Source organism: Chaetura pelagica, unplaced genomic scaffold (assembly GCF_000747805.2).
Source record: "Chaetura pelagica isolate M959 unplaced genomic scaffold, ChaPel_1.0 scaffold530, whole genome shotgun sequence".
Taxonomy (NCBI): Eukaryota; Metazoa; Chordata; class Aves; order Apodiformes; family Apodidae; genus Chaetura; species Chaetura pelagica.
The window spans coordinates 822007-839255 of record NW_009951793.1 but is presented as its reverse complement, the minus strand read 5'-3'; the positions used below and the strand labels follow the sequence as shown (position 1 = coordinate 839255).

The window sequence follows — 17249 nt, the reverse complement described above, 5'->3', positions numbered from 1 at the left end:
GAAAGAGCTGCATGCAGATGCCCCAACAAAGAGCATGCACTCCTGTCAAGGGCACACACATGGGATGGACATTCCCACAGGGCCAGGAGGAGGGGGACCTGCGTAGCCGGTTTCACTGAGCATTACCTGCAGTACAGTGGGGTGCTCCCTGCATCCACTCATCTCACAGTGAAGGATTTGGTCCCTGGAGGTGGCTTCAGCTGACCTGCTTTACGTCTCATAGAAGTAAACCCTCTACTTAGAGTGGTAACTGCTTCAGCTAGGTGAGAAGGGTTCTCCCATAGCTGTGAACCACTTCTTTCTGATACCAACCCAAAGGGGAAAAGTCTAATTTTAGGACACATGCTAGACCTTAGCTTTCCTAACTCAACAGCATGCTCCCTAAATAACCTTGAAGTGCAAGTAGCTATGACTAACACATTGGCTTTGTTGCAAGAGCAGCAGGTGTAGGTGAAAAAAGTGACCTGACCCAGCATCCTGTAGCCCAGTGCTCCTGTCCTCACCCAGTACGGCCAATATCCAGTAACTCACCTGCCTCCTAGAAAGCAAGAAACTGGACCATAGTAACCATTTGGTCTGTCCAGAAATTTCCACCTGAGGAACTCAGAACATTTTGCATGTTTCAATGAACTTTGGGTGATGAGGCCTTCAGGAAGACATGGGCTGTTGTTACCAGCTTTCCAGAGTGACCCTGATGTGCAGAGGGAATCAAAACAATGACAAAGTTGGCAGGCGAAACAACAGCAACAGCATCTGGACAGGAACAGCTTCTTCTGAATCTCTTCTCAGATGTGAACAAGGAAGCTACAAAAACTCCCTTTTCTTTAGCCTTTTAACATGCTCAGGAAATGGGGAGGGATCTGAAGACACAGCTTTTTCTTACTGCACCCCTTCTCAAACCAAAAACATGATATAGAAAATCCACAAGTCAATAATCCAGTAACCTAAAGTCCACCCAAATCCCTCTGCTCAGAAACCACTGTGAAGTGAATCAGAGAGCCTAAATGAGTCATTGAGAGGGAAATGGCGTACAGCCAGTCTGTAAGAAGTACCAGGGACATGACTTGAGACAAACATGAATGAAATGGACCGATCCTTCTATTGATCACCCTCTCCAATCAAAAGGACCTTGAAGAGGAAATGTCTAGTTATGTGTCTGCACCTTTCACAAAGGGGACTCCTCAGAGTGATAGATTTTCAAACACAATGGGGTAAACCTGTCGAAGTGTTGTGATTATTCTCTCTTGTGCTCTCTTTCTTTCTCTCCCTCATTCCTTTCACTCTGTTCTCTCATGCACTTTTAGGGTAATTGAATGAGATAATTCTTCCTCTGAAATGCAGTGGCATTCACTTACCTCTCTGGAGCTGTCAGCTCCACATACAGAGTGCAGAAGGAGAGAGGAGGGATTTCATGCATTTAATAAAAGTATTCATACACATCCTAAAAAATGCAACCCAAAAAACCCTCAGTCCAAACCAAGCAACAATACTTAAAGAGCCTACAGAAAGCAACAGTAATAGACCTAGGCTTGACATCCAGTCATTTGAAACTGGGAGGTGGCTAAGAAAGGAGGAAGAACACAGATGGATAAAAACACACAGACGTTATTACAGGGCATCACATAAAGAACATACCAACATGGTGCAAATTAACATGGTGCAGAGGATCTTGAGTAAGCACTGATCAACCTTGCTCCAAAAGCATAAATCAAAAATTTCCTCATCAGTCTATATTGTTGCACCAGAATTAGACAGACCTGCCAAAACTTCGGAACTATGGTTTACAGGAAAAGCACTGCATGGACATGGCTGTACTGCTCCCAGGACATGGGCTAACATCTCTTCACAGCACAAAGACTTGACACATAGGGGCAGCTTCACGACTGAAGGAGTCCCTATGCTGCAGCCTGTCATAAGGGGCAGGTCATGCACAGGAACATAAAGGTCTCCACGTGTGGTAAAGTCCCATAGAACTTCCTTTCCTCTCCTAAAATAAACCACATCCCTGAGAGCACTGCGCTGAGGTCAGACCTCAGAAAGCAAAAAAACATATTTTTGAGCAGTATCAGAACAACCAGACACACACTATGTCAGATGCCAAATAAGCAAATAGCCCCAAATTACATGCAATTTCAAGAAGTGGTCTTTTCTGAACTGCAAGTGATTGAATGAGAAGTCCTGAAAAACAACATGACCTTCACAGAAACTGAGTGCTGGAGAACAGCACAAGGCTAGGGCTGAGATTAAATCAGTGGGCTGAGGTGACATCTTATCTTAGACTCAGCCATGCAAAATTAATTTAAATATATAAACTCTGTTTGCAAACATTTGAGTTTTCCCCTCTTGTGGCTACACCTGCATTGCTGGCATTACAATGAGAGTAAATTTAACCAGCTGCACATCCCTGTCAATCATGTTTGACTGATCTGATAACCTTCTATGATGGTGTGACTGAATGGGCAGATGCAGGGGGAGCAATGGATGTAGTCTACCTTGACCTTAGCAAGGCTTTTGACACTGTCTCCTATAACATTCACATGAGCAAGCTCAGGAAGTGTGGGAGAGAAGAGCGGACAGTGAGATGAATTGAGGGTGGTGATCAATAGCACAAAGTCCAGCTGGAGACCTGCAACTAGTAATGTTCCCCAGGGATCAGTGCTGGGTCCAGTCCTCGTCAACATCTTCATCAACCTGGATGAAGGGATGGAGTGTATCCTCAGCAAGTTTGCTAATGATACCAAACTGGGAGGATTGGCTGGTTCACCAGAAGGTTGTGCAGCCATTCAGTGAGATCTGGATAGACTGGAGAGATGGGCAAAGAGGAACCTAATGAGATTCAACAACAAAAAGTGTAGAGTCCTGCACCTGGGGAGGAATAACAACATGCACCAATACAGATTAGGAGTTGACTTGCTAGAAAGCAGCTCCGTGGAGAAGGAGCTTGGGGTCCTGGTGGGCAACAAGTTATCCATGGGACAGCAATGTGCCCTTGTGGCCAAGAAGACTAATGGTTTCTGGGGGTGCATTAAGAAGACTATGTCCAGCAAGGCAAGGGAGGCTCTCCTTCCCCTTTACTTTGCCCTAGTGAGACCACATCTGGAGTATTGTGTCCAGCTCTGGGCTCCTCAGTTCAAGAGAGACAAGGATTTACTTAAGAGAGTCCCATGGAGGGCTACAAGGATAATTAAGGGACTGGAATATCTAGCTTACAGGGAAAGGCTGAGAGACCTGGGCCTGTTTAGTCTAGAGAAGACTGAGTGGGGATCTTATTAATGTATATATATATATCTGAAGGGTGGGTGTCAAGAAGGAAGGGCCAATCTCTTTCCAGTTGTGCACTGTGATAGGATGAGGGGCAATGGATGCAAGTTAGAGCACAGGAAGTTCCACCTCAACATAAGGAAAAACTTCTTTACTGTGAGGGTTACAGAGAACAGGAGGAGGCTGCCCAGAGAGGTTGTGGAGTCTCCTTCTCTGGAGACTTTCAAGGCCTGTCTGTACACGTTTCTGTGTGACCTGCCCTAGGTGGTCCTGCTCTGTCAGAGGGCTTGGACTCTGATCTCCAGAGGTCCCTTCCGACCCCTAACTATGATTGTATGATCACTGCCCTTTCCTAGCTGGAATGAGTTTCCCACCTTTTTGGCACAGTCTGTGTGTCACTAGAAAATTAATAATCATCAAAGTAGTGGATGTGAGTCCTTTCAGAGCAAGATGAATGCTACCCTAGCTGCAACTGTGCAGCTCAGACAGCTAGGGAGCCAGCTTTCTGCAGCCCTCAATGGTCACAGATTTGCTGCCAGTACTTTCCAGTTTAGCTAGAAAAAAAAATGTTGAACAGTCAATCAATCTGCAAATAAACACAGCAGGCTGTTCCCAAGGATGGGTCAGAGCAAGGCAACTGTTAAATTTTTCAGAGAGCAACTTCTAACAAAAACGAGCTCAGCTTTAGCAGGCCCCAGGGCTTCGGCTTGCTTAGCAGACCTCATCTGCCTACAGTTCTTCCTGAAGCCTCCTGGTCTTTGGCTGTAACAACAGACACACAACCAGGATGCTTAAATCCCTGCGGATGAGTTACGACTATTGTAGTCATCAGGCAAATTATATCCAAACCAACTCCAACACAATTCCAGTGCAATTTTGCATTAGAGTTGCTCACTCTCACCTTTTCATTCCTAGGGATGGCTTTAGCATCAGCTTATATTCCTGCTTGTCTTTGCACGAGGGTACCCAGGTCCATACCATCCTGTTCTGCAGGTGACCATGGTGACATTAAACTTCATTGATTTAAAAAATATATAAATAATTCCTGTGCAGGTAAAAACGACTAATCCAAATGTTGCCTCCTTTCTCTACTGAAATGGAGTTTCTAAGCAACTCTGCTGGAGTCTCTGGGCATCTGCAGCATTTCAGGGATTGCCAGCCCAGCTGTTTTTGCTCTTATGTTCCTCCAGCCAGCCTTGTTCCCCACTGCCTGAAAACTCTGTACACTTAACTCCCTCTAGGTTTCGGCTATATCCAACCTGCTACTGCCACATGTGGAGGTGGTGACAGGTTGATGGAAAGTCAAAAGGGCTCACTGGAAAAAGTCATCAGCCAGAAACTGGCAGCAGATTTATGTCAGGAAATTCACATTTTCCTGTGTCTGTGTCTCAAGATCTCACGATGGTGGATTAGGTGCATGGTGTTTATTTGGACTCACAGGCAGGCACCTGACTTGCACTGTCTGCATCCTTATCACATCAGCAACCAAGGGAACTGAGTTTGCTGGGTGTTCATAAGCCAAGAGCAGGGAAACATTAAAGCTAGTACAAAATGGTTGCCTCCTTTTTAAACTCCAGGAGCTTCTTGGGCTCCTTGTTCTTACTTTGTGGCAGATCAGTGCCATAAGCAAGTGTAGCCCCCATGACTCGACCACCCTTCATCTAGTTCTCCCCTCTTACTTGGATGCTTGAAGCATGATTTGTTTGTAAAAGCCTTAGTTTCTAAGGTCCAGGGGCAGTCAAAGCTTAGGATATAGAAAAAAAGAAGCCCACGGTGGTTTTGAGCTGTCCTTTCCCCTTATCACGACAGGGCACACATAGCTCCTGAAGGAAACCACAGCTCATTTCTGGCACCGCTGAAGTATTTTGCAACCTCTGGCGTGGGTGGGTGAGGACAGGGGCAGGTTAGGAAGCTGAAACTGTGCTAGATCAGAGAGAAACTCCTGATCTGTGATGGAATTTGAGCGCTGAGCTGTCAAGATAATTAAATTTATACAGTAATTCTTCTTCCCTTCCTAGAGATTCGCTTCTTCAAAACTTTCCACATGAAATTCTTCTGGGAGGAGAGGGGAATGACGCACACACTGTCCCTGCACCATATAGCTCAAGGCTGATGCATGGTAGGAATGCTGACAGGGTGGAAAAGGGGCACCTGGGTTCATTACCATGAGGTTCATCCTGCAGGGGGGATGCCTCTCTGCTCAACCTCTGCCTCCTTCCCTGCTCTCAGGGTATCCTACCTCCCACCTACCTTCCCTCTCTCTCCATCCCTGACTCATGCCTGCCTGTAACAATTCCACCTCTCATTTTGATTTTCATCCTTAACCTGCATTTTTTCCAGTTGTGCCTTGCCTTCTCTTCCTTAATCTTTTTCCACTTTGCCTCATATCTTTCAATTCCCTTACTGATCCTTTCTTTCCTCTTCCATCTTTCTCTTTATTCCTTTTGCCCCTTTCCTTACTGATCTTCCTGCTGCCTCCTCCCACTTAGTCTCTGTCTTGCTGATATACATTAGCCTATGCCCAGGTAAGTCTGCTGAGCACTGGAATAGGCTCCCCAGGGAAGCAGTAATGGCACTGAGCCAGACAACATTCAAGAAACTTTTGGACAATGCCCTCAGGGAGATGGTGTGAACTTTGGGGTTGTCCTGTTTTGGGGCAGGAATAGGACATGGTGATCCAGGCTGTCAGAGAAGGTGGTTGAGACAGGGTTTCATGGTGGACATAGCAGAGTTAGGGTAGTAGTTGGACTTCATGATCTTGAAGGTCTTCTCCAACCAGAATGATACTGCAATACTGTTAAACTGAACACACAAGAGACTTTGAGTATAACAGAGACAAGGTCAAGCTGGTGCAGGGAACAAGTGAGCAATTAGTTAGGACGTTGTACCTGTCCAGGAAGCTCCTGGGCTGGTGTTCTTTCATCCCCTGCCAAGCCACTGGAAAGGACAGCAAGCACATGGGGACAAGAAGGCACACAAACCACCAGCATCGCAAACCTTGGCAGCCCATGAGGCTATGGCTTGGCACTTCTTTTGCTTCTCTGCACCTGCGAGCTCAAGAGCGGGCTTAGATCTGACTTGGCACACTCTGCTCTGCCAGCAGCAATGAAACTCAAGGGAGAAGAGCAATGCTCATTGCCCAACAAGAGAAGAATTGCACGGTCAGCGTGGCTCTCTGCCAGTCATGGGAGAGAGCAGACTGACCAGCAGGATGGAGGAATAAAAACTAAGACTATTTAGAATAGAGCTAGCAAGAACATGAAAGCTATGTAAGGAGTGCAGAAAATTCAGACTTTATCCTGCTGTACAAGCAACCCAAGATAATGAACTTAGGCAGTGCCTGGCTAACAGCTTCCTCGCAATTATGTTCAACGAAATCCATGATTAAAACAGTTCAAACATTATCATTTACCTCTTCATATTTACATCTCCTTATACCTTTATTAAATACTTATTAACTTGACTAATCTTAGCTCCTCAACTTCTATTTGATGAAAATTAGCAGCCAAAAAATAATATTTAAAATGTATTCTGGAAGCATTAATGAAAAATACCGAGGCAGTATTTTTCTTATGACACAAAGCCAATATGTTTTTGTCAAATTCAAAAGCTGCCTAATTCCCTTTCTCTGATAGGGCCTTTCAATTGAAATCTCATTAACTGCATTCTAATCAATTCATATTTCTTTGTCATATAAATTTGGGTTTGGCACCAAAGCCAGAAACTTCATGGCTGTGACTTCCTAGCTGTGATTTCAGGCTTGCTACCAGTCTGTGCTAAATTAAGATTTTTCCAGCCTGTGGATGTTTATTTGGTTCTTGCATCTACGAGCACCTGGGTTGACTGAGGCAGATTATTCAGTTGTTTTGTGCTCTGAATTCCTTCAGCTTCTCAGCTTTGTCAGGATCTAAACCTGGTGGGTACCCATACCATGACTAAATTTGACTTAACCAGTGTCTGCTGTGTAAAGAATATACCTTTCTATCCTTGGTTCCTTGATTTGACCCTCAGATTCCACAAACTGGAATTCAGGTATTGGTACCAAAAGTCAGAGCTGACAACTCTCCATTTACCAAGGTGTCCATCCACCCGATATGTGAGCCATGTGTGAACCATCCAGAGCTCAAATCTTCCAATCTATCTCTGGGGTGGTGGTGGGAGACTGATTTCTCTTAAATCTTCCCACCTCTAGTACACACCAGGATGAGAGGAAGGTCTCACTGCCTCTGCTCTGGCTTCAAAGACTGAAACTTCAATGCAAGGAAGGACCAAGGACGGTCCTTTCATTGGACAACGCACTCAAGTGGTCCCCTCTAATGGTCCCAATACATTCTCTCTTATATTAACGAGGAATTCTAATGAAGGGTAATTCTGAGCACCCAGTCCCTGATCCCTGGTGTAGCAGTAGGCAGGGGAACTGGAGAACAGGGCTGGCCATACTCCCCTGGGGACTCCAGTAGCCGAATTTGTGATGTGCAAAAAAAAAGGAATAGCAGACAGCAAAATCCACTTGCTGCTGCCCACAATCACCTGGTTTTCAGGGATCATTAGCATTGGAGCAACAGGAAGGAGGCAGGAGGAAGAGCATGCAGGTGTACAGCCACAGCAAGGGGCACATGTGGCATTTGGGACACCTCCTGCCAGCCCTTGCTAAGGCTGGACGTGCCCTGGCTTGTACACAAGGAGAGCTGTAAGCAGGCAGGCACTGGTAAGGGATTAATCTAATCTCTCACAGACCCATCTGGAGATGTCAGAATTGGAGCCCAGGAGATTTTGACAAGTGAGGATGGCTACTGCTTCTACCCCAGGTCTGCAGCTACAGGACACACCATACCAAAGGAGAGAAAAAACACAAGGCACACACAGACAAGTTCCTCACCACTCTAGGACTTCAGGACAGCCAGAAGGGACTTATTTTTTAAGATTTCTGCATCTTTTGATCTACATCTGGAGCCACAACCTTACTTCCCACCAAAGGTCCCAGGGGCTGCAGCAGAAATTAAAGACTCTTTCTGCATACTACCATTTCCCTGCTCAGAAAGTTGTGTTGTGTCCTGTGCCCCCATTCCATTTGCTTGCTCACAGCTGCAAGAAGGCACATCCTTTACTGGTGCACTGGGAAGGACCAGAGGCTTTGGGCACCATGGGGCACCAGCCCTCACGGGGTCTGCTAAGCCAGCATAGTCCTGCAGGCACATCAGGGCTGCAGTCACGGATTGAGTCCCCTTCAAAAAACGTATTCATGGATGCTCTGGCTCTCAGGTAGCTGGTTATTTGGACCTGATATTTTCCTGTATGGATGTGGGCTGCTTCATGGTGCAGGAGACACAGGGCTCCTGGGCAGGTCTCAGCACTGAGTCCACTATCAGCTCATTTGATATATACTTGGAAGAGCAAGTTGTGCAGGCATTTGCACGTTTTGCTGTTTGGTGCCTCTGGGACCAGGCTTCAAAATGCGCCCTATGTAGATGGCCTGAACCCCTTTCAACACCTACCATAGAAATGATGGAATAACATCATATGGGATGTGGCCAGACATTACACAGTAGATCTCTGCATTGCTTTGCAAACCACAGTGTACTCAGCTAAGTAGTCCCACTTATCTCTCTTTAAGCTAGAGCTCATCACGCTCCAAAAATATAACTCTCTGCTGACATAAAAGCTGAAAGATAAAAGAAAAAAAATACAAAAAAAACCCTTGCTAACAAAACAAGGACTAGAAAAATTACATCCTTTTTCCCACCCCCCTTTATAAAAAATATAATTAGAGACATTACAATTTTGTTAGTAAAAAGTAAGACATTTCTCTTCATGAAGTGATAGATCAATCAGTAATCACACAGTCAGCTCCAGAGCTATGGTGCTTCATATTCTTAAAAAAAATAACCTGCAACTGGTCCCCCTCACAAGTATTACACTTTTTTACTTTTTTGGTTTTTAATTGCACTTCAAGCAAAATCTTAAAAGCTTCCAGAGCCTGTGAGACAGGTCCCTCACTGCCATGAATGTGATTATTTCACACCCCTGAACAGTCAGATTTCTCTGCAAACTCTGTACTAAGAGAAAACATCAGAGTTTCTTAATAGTTTGGGAGACATGATAGGAAATGACATAAGCAGGGTTTCACACTGTGATTAAAAAGAAGCCAGAGGGACTCACCAAGCTCAGTTGACTGAAGGTGAGCGACAGGGCCTCACTTTTGAAAACCAGGAGTCTGAGCACAGGCTATGAGCCCTGTATTTCATCGCTTAGTAGAAACAAAATAGCAAAAGAGAAGGGTGTCTGCATTTAGGTTCTGCAAACTTGCTTGTGTTGCCTTTTTTTTTTTTTCCTTTTAAGTAAAGCTAAGTATTAGTATGGTAGGGAATTTGCTTTTAAGGAGACCAAAAAATCAGAGCCAATAATTGAGAAATACACATAACACAGAAGGTATCACTGCCTTCTTGTTTTGATTCTTCTCTCCTGTGATTCATTTAATTTTGATGACTCCTTTCATTTCAATATGTTACACATCTATGGGTAGTTTTACTAGGAGAAAGCAAATGAAATAATTAGTATCATTAAGGAGGAAAAAGTGAGTGCATGTTAGGAGGAGGGCTACAAATCTGATATTTCTACCTTTGGTTAAGATGCTATTTAGCCTGCTGCTTGCTGGTTTCCATCTTTATCTTATCACTGCTTGAAACACCTAATTGCTGTATTTATTACAGTTTTATTTAACTTCCCATAATGTTATAGAAACTTTAATCTAGCACTGAAGATTAGCTAACCAGGATTTTCTGAGCATTCTGCTGTTTACACTGCTGCTAATAAGTATTTAATGGTCTGAGATTTTAAAGTCATAACTATGCAAATGTTGGCCAGGTCCCTGAAGGACAATAGTAAATTAAAAGCAAAGAGAAAGCAGAAGACTGGCAACACACTTCCCTGTCTTGCAAGATAAAAGCCAATCAGTGGGTTTCAGGCTAAGCAGCATCTTCCCTGGCAGTGCGTGGTGCCAGTTTTGTTTCCTGGGAATGGGCAAGAATTTGAGGGGAGGGGGGGGCCTGGTACTTCTCATCCTTCAGAGAGCTGCCAGCCCCCTTTCCTGGGCTGAAATGCAGGGGAGTAATTCTGGGGCTGTAAAGTGGTGGCTCTCTAGTAAGGAGCAAGTTGCTGTTTGGATGTACATACAGTGAGGCTGCACAGCATGGACAAGAACAGGGCTGGAAAGGGCTTCAATGGCTGGATTTGAGGAGCAGCATCACTGCAGGTTTATGTAAGAAAGGATGCAATGTCTAGGGAATAAGGGGAACAAGAAATCATGGACATAACTGTCAGAGAGAAAAGGTGGTACTACGACTATTACTAATCATTATCTCAGTTAACAAAAATAATACTTTCCAGACTCCCAGCGTGGAAGGTGAATAAAGCACTCCTGAAGAAGCAACTAGCTAAAAGGCACAGAGAGTGAGAAGAAATGTTCTGTTCAACCTAAAGAGCTACAGCTTTACAGAGATGCCAGAAAACCTGCTCCAAAGGCTGCATAACTACTAAGAAAGGAAAGGATGCTTTAGAAAATAAATTAAGATATCACAGGACAGCTGTGCTGCTATACTATAAGTAAAACAATATTTTAAAAAGCAAACCTAAGAAAGTTTTCAAACTTCCAGGACAATATTTGCCTATAATGTTGTATTTTGAAATTAATTGTCTTTCTTACCATGATATGCCACAGATTACAGACAAGTTCTGAAGATGATGATATAAATATCCAGCTGTTAACATCTTTCAGCTGTTAACATCTTTTAATGCTGTTTAAGATCTTTGTTGGTGACATGGACAATGGGATCAAGTGCAGTCTCAGCAAATTTGCTGACGACGCCAACCTGTGTCATGTGGCCAACACACTGGAGGGAAAGGATGTCATCCAGAGGGACCCTGACAGGCCTGAAAGGTGAGCCAATGGGAACCTCATGAAGTTCAACAAGGCCAAGTGCAAGGTCCTGCACTTGGCTGGAGGTGGTCCCGAGCACAGTTACAGACTGGGCAGAGAATGGATTGAGAACAGCCCTGAGGAGAAGGACTTGGGGGTGTTGGTGGTTGAAAAGCTCAACATGAGCCAGCAATGTGCTCCTGCAGCCCAGAAAGCCCACTGTGTCCTGGGCTGCATGAAAAGAAGCGTGGCCAGCAGGTCAAGGGAGGTGATTCTCCCCCACTTCTCTGTTCTTCTGAGACCCCATCTGGAGTTACTGTGTCCAGTTCTGGAGCCCCCAATACACAAAGGACATAGACCTGCTGAAGTGAGTCCAGAGGAGAGCCGTGAAGATGACCTGAGGGCTGGAGCACCTCTGCTATGAAGACAGGCTGAGAGAGTTGATTTTGTTCAGCCCAGAGAGGAGAAGGCTCCAGGGAGACATTATAGCGGCCTTCCAGCACCTGAAGGTACTGGAAGCTAGGGAGGGAATTCCACAAGCTCATGTAGTGATATGACAAGGGGGAACGGTTTCAAATTGGAAGAGAGGGGATTTAGATTAGATGCTAGGAATAAACTCTTTCCTGTGAAGGTGGTGAGACATTGGGAGAGTTTGCACAGAGAGAAGCTGTGGATGCCCCCTTCCTGGAAGTGTTCAAGGGCAGGTTGGATGGGGCTTTGAGCAACCTGGTCTAGTGGGAAGTGTCTCTGCCGATAGCAGGGGCATTGGAACTAGATGAATTTATAGGTCCCTTCCAATCTGAACCATTCTATGAGCTGAGCTACTTAGTGCCCCATCCTGCCCAACAGGAAAAGTAGATGATGGAGAAATCTGCTAATGAACTGCTGACCTGGCCAGCCACATAGAGCAGGACACTTGCATAGCACAAGGCTACCCTTGAAGAATCAGAAATATTAACCAGTATTTCATTAGAAGAATTAGTTTTTAGGGAACTGAGAGATAGACAAGTCAAGAGATCATTAAATGGAAGACAAAGGGGGAAAGAGATCAAATTAGGAAAAAAGTTAATTTGTACAGAGCCTTCATGTCAGGAACAAAACTAATCAAGACACTAAAAGATGTAAAGAGGAGAAAAACAGTTACATCTCTACACCAGTGCCAGGGGCCTGAGTAATAAAAAGAATAGGAATTGTTCATTTTATGAGCATAAACAGAGTAAATGGCATTAAGAAAGCCTGGTGGGAAGATCTGCATGAAAGGAATATTAAAATCAATTATTTTAGCCTAACTAGGGAGGGTCAAGTGCACGGCTAGGGAGAAGGAGTAGCACATACTGTCAAAATGGCATTTTCTAGCAGGGAATCAATGACAATTTGGAAATGAATACTTATGGATTAATTCTCTGCCATATAAAGCAGAAAATTCCTCCTGGAAACTGCACCAACAGGAGTGCTGCCAGTAGATGAAGGAAGGAATAATTGCTTTTAATTTGGTAGAAAACACTCAAAATAGCATATTCAGTTTTGGTCTTTCCAATCCAAGAAAGATGTTGATAAACTGGAGCAAGACCAGTGGAAGGTCTCCAGGTTGCTCAGAGGATGGAGCACTTGCTCTGTGAAGAAAGGCTGAGGAACTAGGCCTTGGAGATCCATTTTGGGGGTACCAAGCTCCTTGATACCTAGAAGGAGATCACTAAGGAGATAAAGTCAGGCTCTTCACAGTGGTGCATGGCAGGAGAACAAGACAGAACAGACATAAACTGAAGCAGAGAAAGGAGGTTCAGACTAGTTACAGAAATAAATCAAGAGTGGGGCTGGGGCACAGAGAGGTGGTTTAGTCTCTGTCAGTGTAGGTGTTCAAGATTTGTTTGGACAACTCTGAGCAACTTAACTTGAGTTTGTTGTTGACCTTCCTCTCAACAAGAAGACTGGACTGGTGTCCTGGTTTGAGCCAGGATGAAGCCAATTTTTCTTTTTACTGATTTTTTTTTCCTTCGGTAAGCTTTCTTGTAACTAGCAACAGTGTGTTCTGCTAGGCTGATAAGACAGTGGAATGTTTTTCTAACTACTAAGGCTTCAAGGCCGCACCTGCACTCTGCTGGCTCAGACACTATGGGGAGATCTGTGACCCCCCCGTAGGAGGCTGATTTAGACAGACAGCAAAATTGGCCAAAGATATTCCATTCCATACATCTACGTAAGCTCAAAGGAAGGTCAGAGATCACAGAAGACAACTTCCTTCCTTCTTCTCCCCTTCTCTTCCGTCCATGGCCGGCGTCCGGGGAGGACTCTGTTCATCCATCATCGTCGACCCTTAAGCTCGAGATCTCTCGTGACCCCCATAACTCTCTGCTTTCTCCAGCAGCAGCTTCGGGATTCCTTGGGACTCTTCCCAGTTCAGGGAAGTGCTGTGGGAGTTGCTGGGGTGGGGGGAGGCGAGAGGCTTTTGCCCATACCTGAATATATCTGTATATAATTGTATATATTTTCTTGTATGATTCATTAGTGTTTTAATTAAAGCTGTGTAGTTTAGTTTTCAATCCAGCCAAGCCTCTCTCTTTTTCTCTCTCTCTCCTTCCCTACCCGGGTGGGAGGGGGAGGGGATCGAGAGCATTGTTGTCGGACCTGAGTCAAACGGTGACAACTGGAGACCTCAAAAAGTCCTTTACAACCTCAGTTATGTAAGATCCTATGAATGTCATTAGGTATGTCTAGTTCACACTATAAAACAGGCTGACTAGCTCTCGATATTGATCTGTAAATAATAGGAGAAAGACCCTCCCCTTATGCAGCTGCAAGAGTTGAATTTGGGCAACATGTGTTGGGGACACCAAAAACTGCCTGCAGTTTCCCAGCATTTACAGTGATGTGCCTTAAAACTCAAAGATATTGCATTTAAGGCTGGAAGATATAGAGATTTTTCTATTAGGTGCTTTATCTTCCCCCCCCCAGCCCCGCCCCAGTTTTTTTTTTTATTTCTTAATCACAGAACTTGAAAGCAGGACTACCTGATTACATATACAATGTACAAATGAAGTAAGGACATGAACAGTACGAGACATATTTGGTGGATTAAAGAAAACATATTCATGAAGCTGAAAACACACAGAAAAAGTCATGCATCAAACTGATCAGGAGAAAGACTTTAATTCATGAACTGTAGATGACAATCAAGTGGTGTTTAGGAATATTTATCAGGCACCCAAGAAGCTTGAAGAGAGACAAGAAAGCTGAGTGGGCTAAATAGATGGTACATCACAAGTGAAAGCAAAAGCAGCAATGTAACAGCAAGGGGGAAGCTGATATTAATGAATATAAATTAGGAGATGGCAATTGTAGAAAACTTGTAGAAGAATTGAATGAGCACATAAAATGGTACAAAGTTAATCACTGGAACAAGAAAACAGAATTGTCATGAACAGTGTAAAAACGCAGAAAACTTCAATGAAAAAAAGGTCCTATGGGGAAGGTCAGATGATGCGTGTGTACCACAGATGATAATGAGCTAGTTTCAGCTCCAGCTGTGATCAAGTATTTTAGGCCATCCCTATCAAAATCAGGATATTCTAAAATAAGCAGGCCTGGAAATTTTCTATCCAAGAGTTTTAAAAGAGACGACCAGAAAAGCTCTGGACCAGTACTGATGATTTTTGATTAGTCTCAGACAACTGGGAAAACCTCCAAGGGCCAAAGAAATTCTGATGTTGTGCCAGTACTTTAGAAACACAGTGATCTCAGTAGGCTGACTGGACTGATGCTGACCACAGTACAGTAATGAAATCACCAACATACAGCTTTGATAGGTTACAGATTAAAGGTGGATAATAAAATTAACCATGACCAACACAGGTTTAAGGAAAAACAGACATCATCAAACTAATGTGCCATAATTTCTTATGCAATTACAAGTCTGGTTCACACAATTGATTATGTTGATATGGCTGGAATTATATGAAATCATCATGACATACATTAGCTGAATAAAAACGGGCTAAGTAATAAACGTCACATACAACAGTAAGTGGAAAGTCATTCGTGAGCAGATGTACTTCTACAATGCACAATTCTTGCCACTCTGTTCTTTATTTATCACAACCTAGATAATAATAATAATAATAATAATAATAATAATAATAATAATAATAATAATAATAATGATAAATCATTGATGTTTTGCAGTTGAAGCACATTTTTGGGAGAACAGAAAAGAAATGAAGACAAGTCAGCGATACAGAACGCTATGAACTGCTTTGGAAATGCAAATAATATGTATTCCAGTGTGAACAAATGGAACAGTGTACATCTGGGAACAAAGTTTGCTGTTCCAACTTATAGGAAGGGATTTTCTGACTTCAGAAAAGGAGACGAGAGGAAAAAAAATGAACCAGTCGAGTCTGGAGCCAATGGCAAAAGCAGCTGAATGAATCAACAGGTAAATGCTGTGATTAATTAAGAAGGGCTACTGCAATGCTTGGCTGTAGGAACTAGGACATTTCAGGCTGGAATAGAGAAACAGTATTACCATTGAAGGCCCTGGAACAGCTACACAAAGTACTGTGTCTTGTTCTGATGTCCACAACTTTTAAAAGCTGTTTAAAAACCCTGCAAGTATATCTTAAATTGCCAAAATATACCAGCCATGCCATTCCTCTCATTAAAGGCAAAATCAGGATGGAATTTGAGCACAGGTTATGAGATCTACATGGCAAGCTCCAGTGTGATAACTGAGAGAGGCAAAGACATTAAAGCTGTGTAGTTTAGTTTTCAATCCAGCCAAGCCTCTCTCTTTTTCTCTCTCTCTCCTTCCCTACCCGGGTGGGAGGGGGAGGGGATCGAGAGCATTGTTGTCGGACCTGAGTCAAACGGTGACAACTGGAGACCTCAAAAAGTCCTTTACAACCTCAGTTATGTAAGATCCTATGAATGTCATTAGGTATGTCTAGTTCACACTATAAAACAGGCTGACTAGCTCTCGATATTGATCTGTAAATAATAGGAGAAAGACCCTCCCCTTATGCAGCTGCAAGAGTTGAATTTGGGCAACATGTGTTGGGGACACCAAAAACTGCCTGCAGTTTCCCAGCATTTACAGTGATGTGCCTTAAAACTCAAAGATATTGCATTTAAGGCTGGAAGATATAGAGATTTTTCTATTAGGTGCTTTATCTTCCCCCCCCCAGCCCCGCCCCAGTTTTTTTTTTTATTTCTTAATCACAGAACTTGAAAGCAGGACTACCTGATTACATATACAATGTACAAATGAAGTAAGGACATGAACAGTACGAGACATATTTGGTGGATTAAAGAAAACATATTCATGAAGCTGAAAACACACAGAAAAAGTCATGCATCAAACTGATCAGGAGAAAGACTTTAATTCATGAACTGTAGATGACAATCAAGTGGTGTTTAGGAATATTTATCAGGCACCCAAGAAGCTTGAAGAGAGACAAGAAAGCTGAGTGGGCTAAATAGATGGTACATCACAAGTGAAAGCAAAAGCAGCAATGTAACAGCAAGGGGGAAGCTGATATTAATGAATATAAATTAGGAGATGGCAATTGTAGAAAACTTGTAGAAGAATTGAATGAGCACATAAAATGGTACAAAGTTAATCACTGGAACAAGAAAACAGAATTGTCATGAACAGTGTAAAAACGCAGAAAACTTCAATGAAAAAAAGGTCCTATGGGGAAGGTCAGATGATGCGTGTGTACCACAGATGATAATGAGCTAGTTTCAGCTCCAGCTGTGATCAAGTATTTTAGGCCATCCCTATCAAAATCAGGATATTCTAAAATAAGCAGGCCTGGAAATTTTCTATCCAAGAGTTTTAAAAGAGACGACCAGAAAAGCTCTGGACCAGTACTGATGATTTTTGATTAGTCTCAGACAACTGGGAAAACCTCCAAGGGCCAAAGAAATTCTGATGTTGTGCCAGTACTTTAGAAACACAGTGATCTCAGTAGGCTGACTGGACTGATGCTGACCACAGTACAGTAATGAAATCACCAACATACAGCTTTGATAGGTTACAGATTAAAGGTGGATAATAAAATTAACCATGACCAAC

The 17249-nt window shown here is 43.5% G+C and overlaps 1 protein-coding gene across 1 annotated transcript in view; it reads right to left on the bottom strand.

The window, feature by feature from the left end:
- CACNA1I (calcium channel, voltage-dependent, T type, alpha 1I subunit) overlaps positions 1 to 17249 on the bottom strand; it is a gene marked incomplete at its 3' end in the record, with an annotated part of 168391 nt that overhangs the window by 69510 nt on the left and 81632 nt on the right. The window lies entirely within an intron of this gene.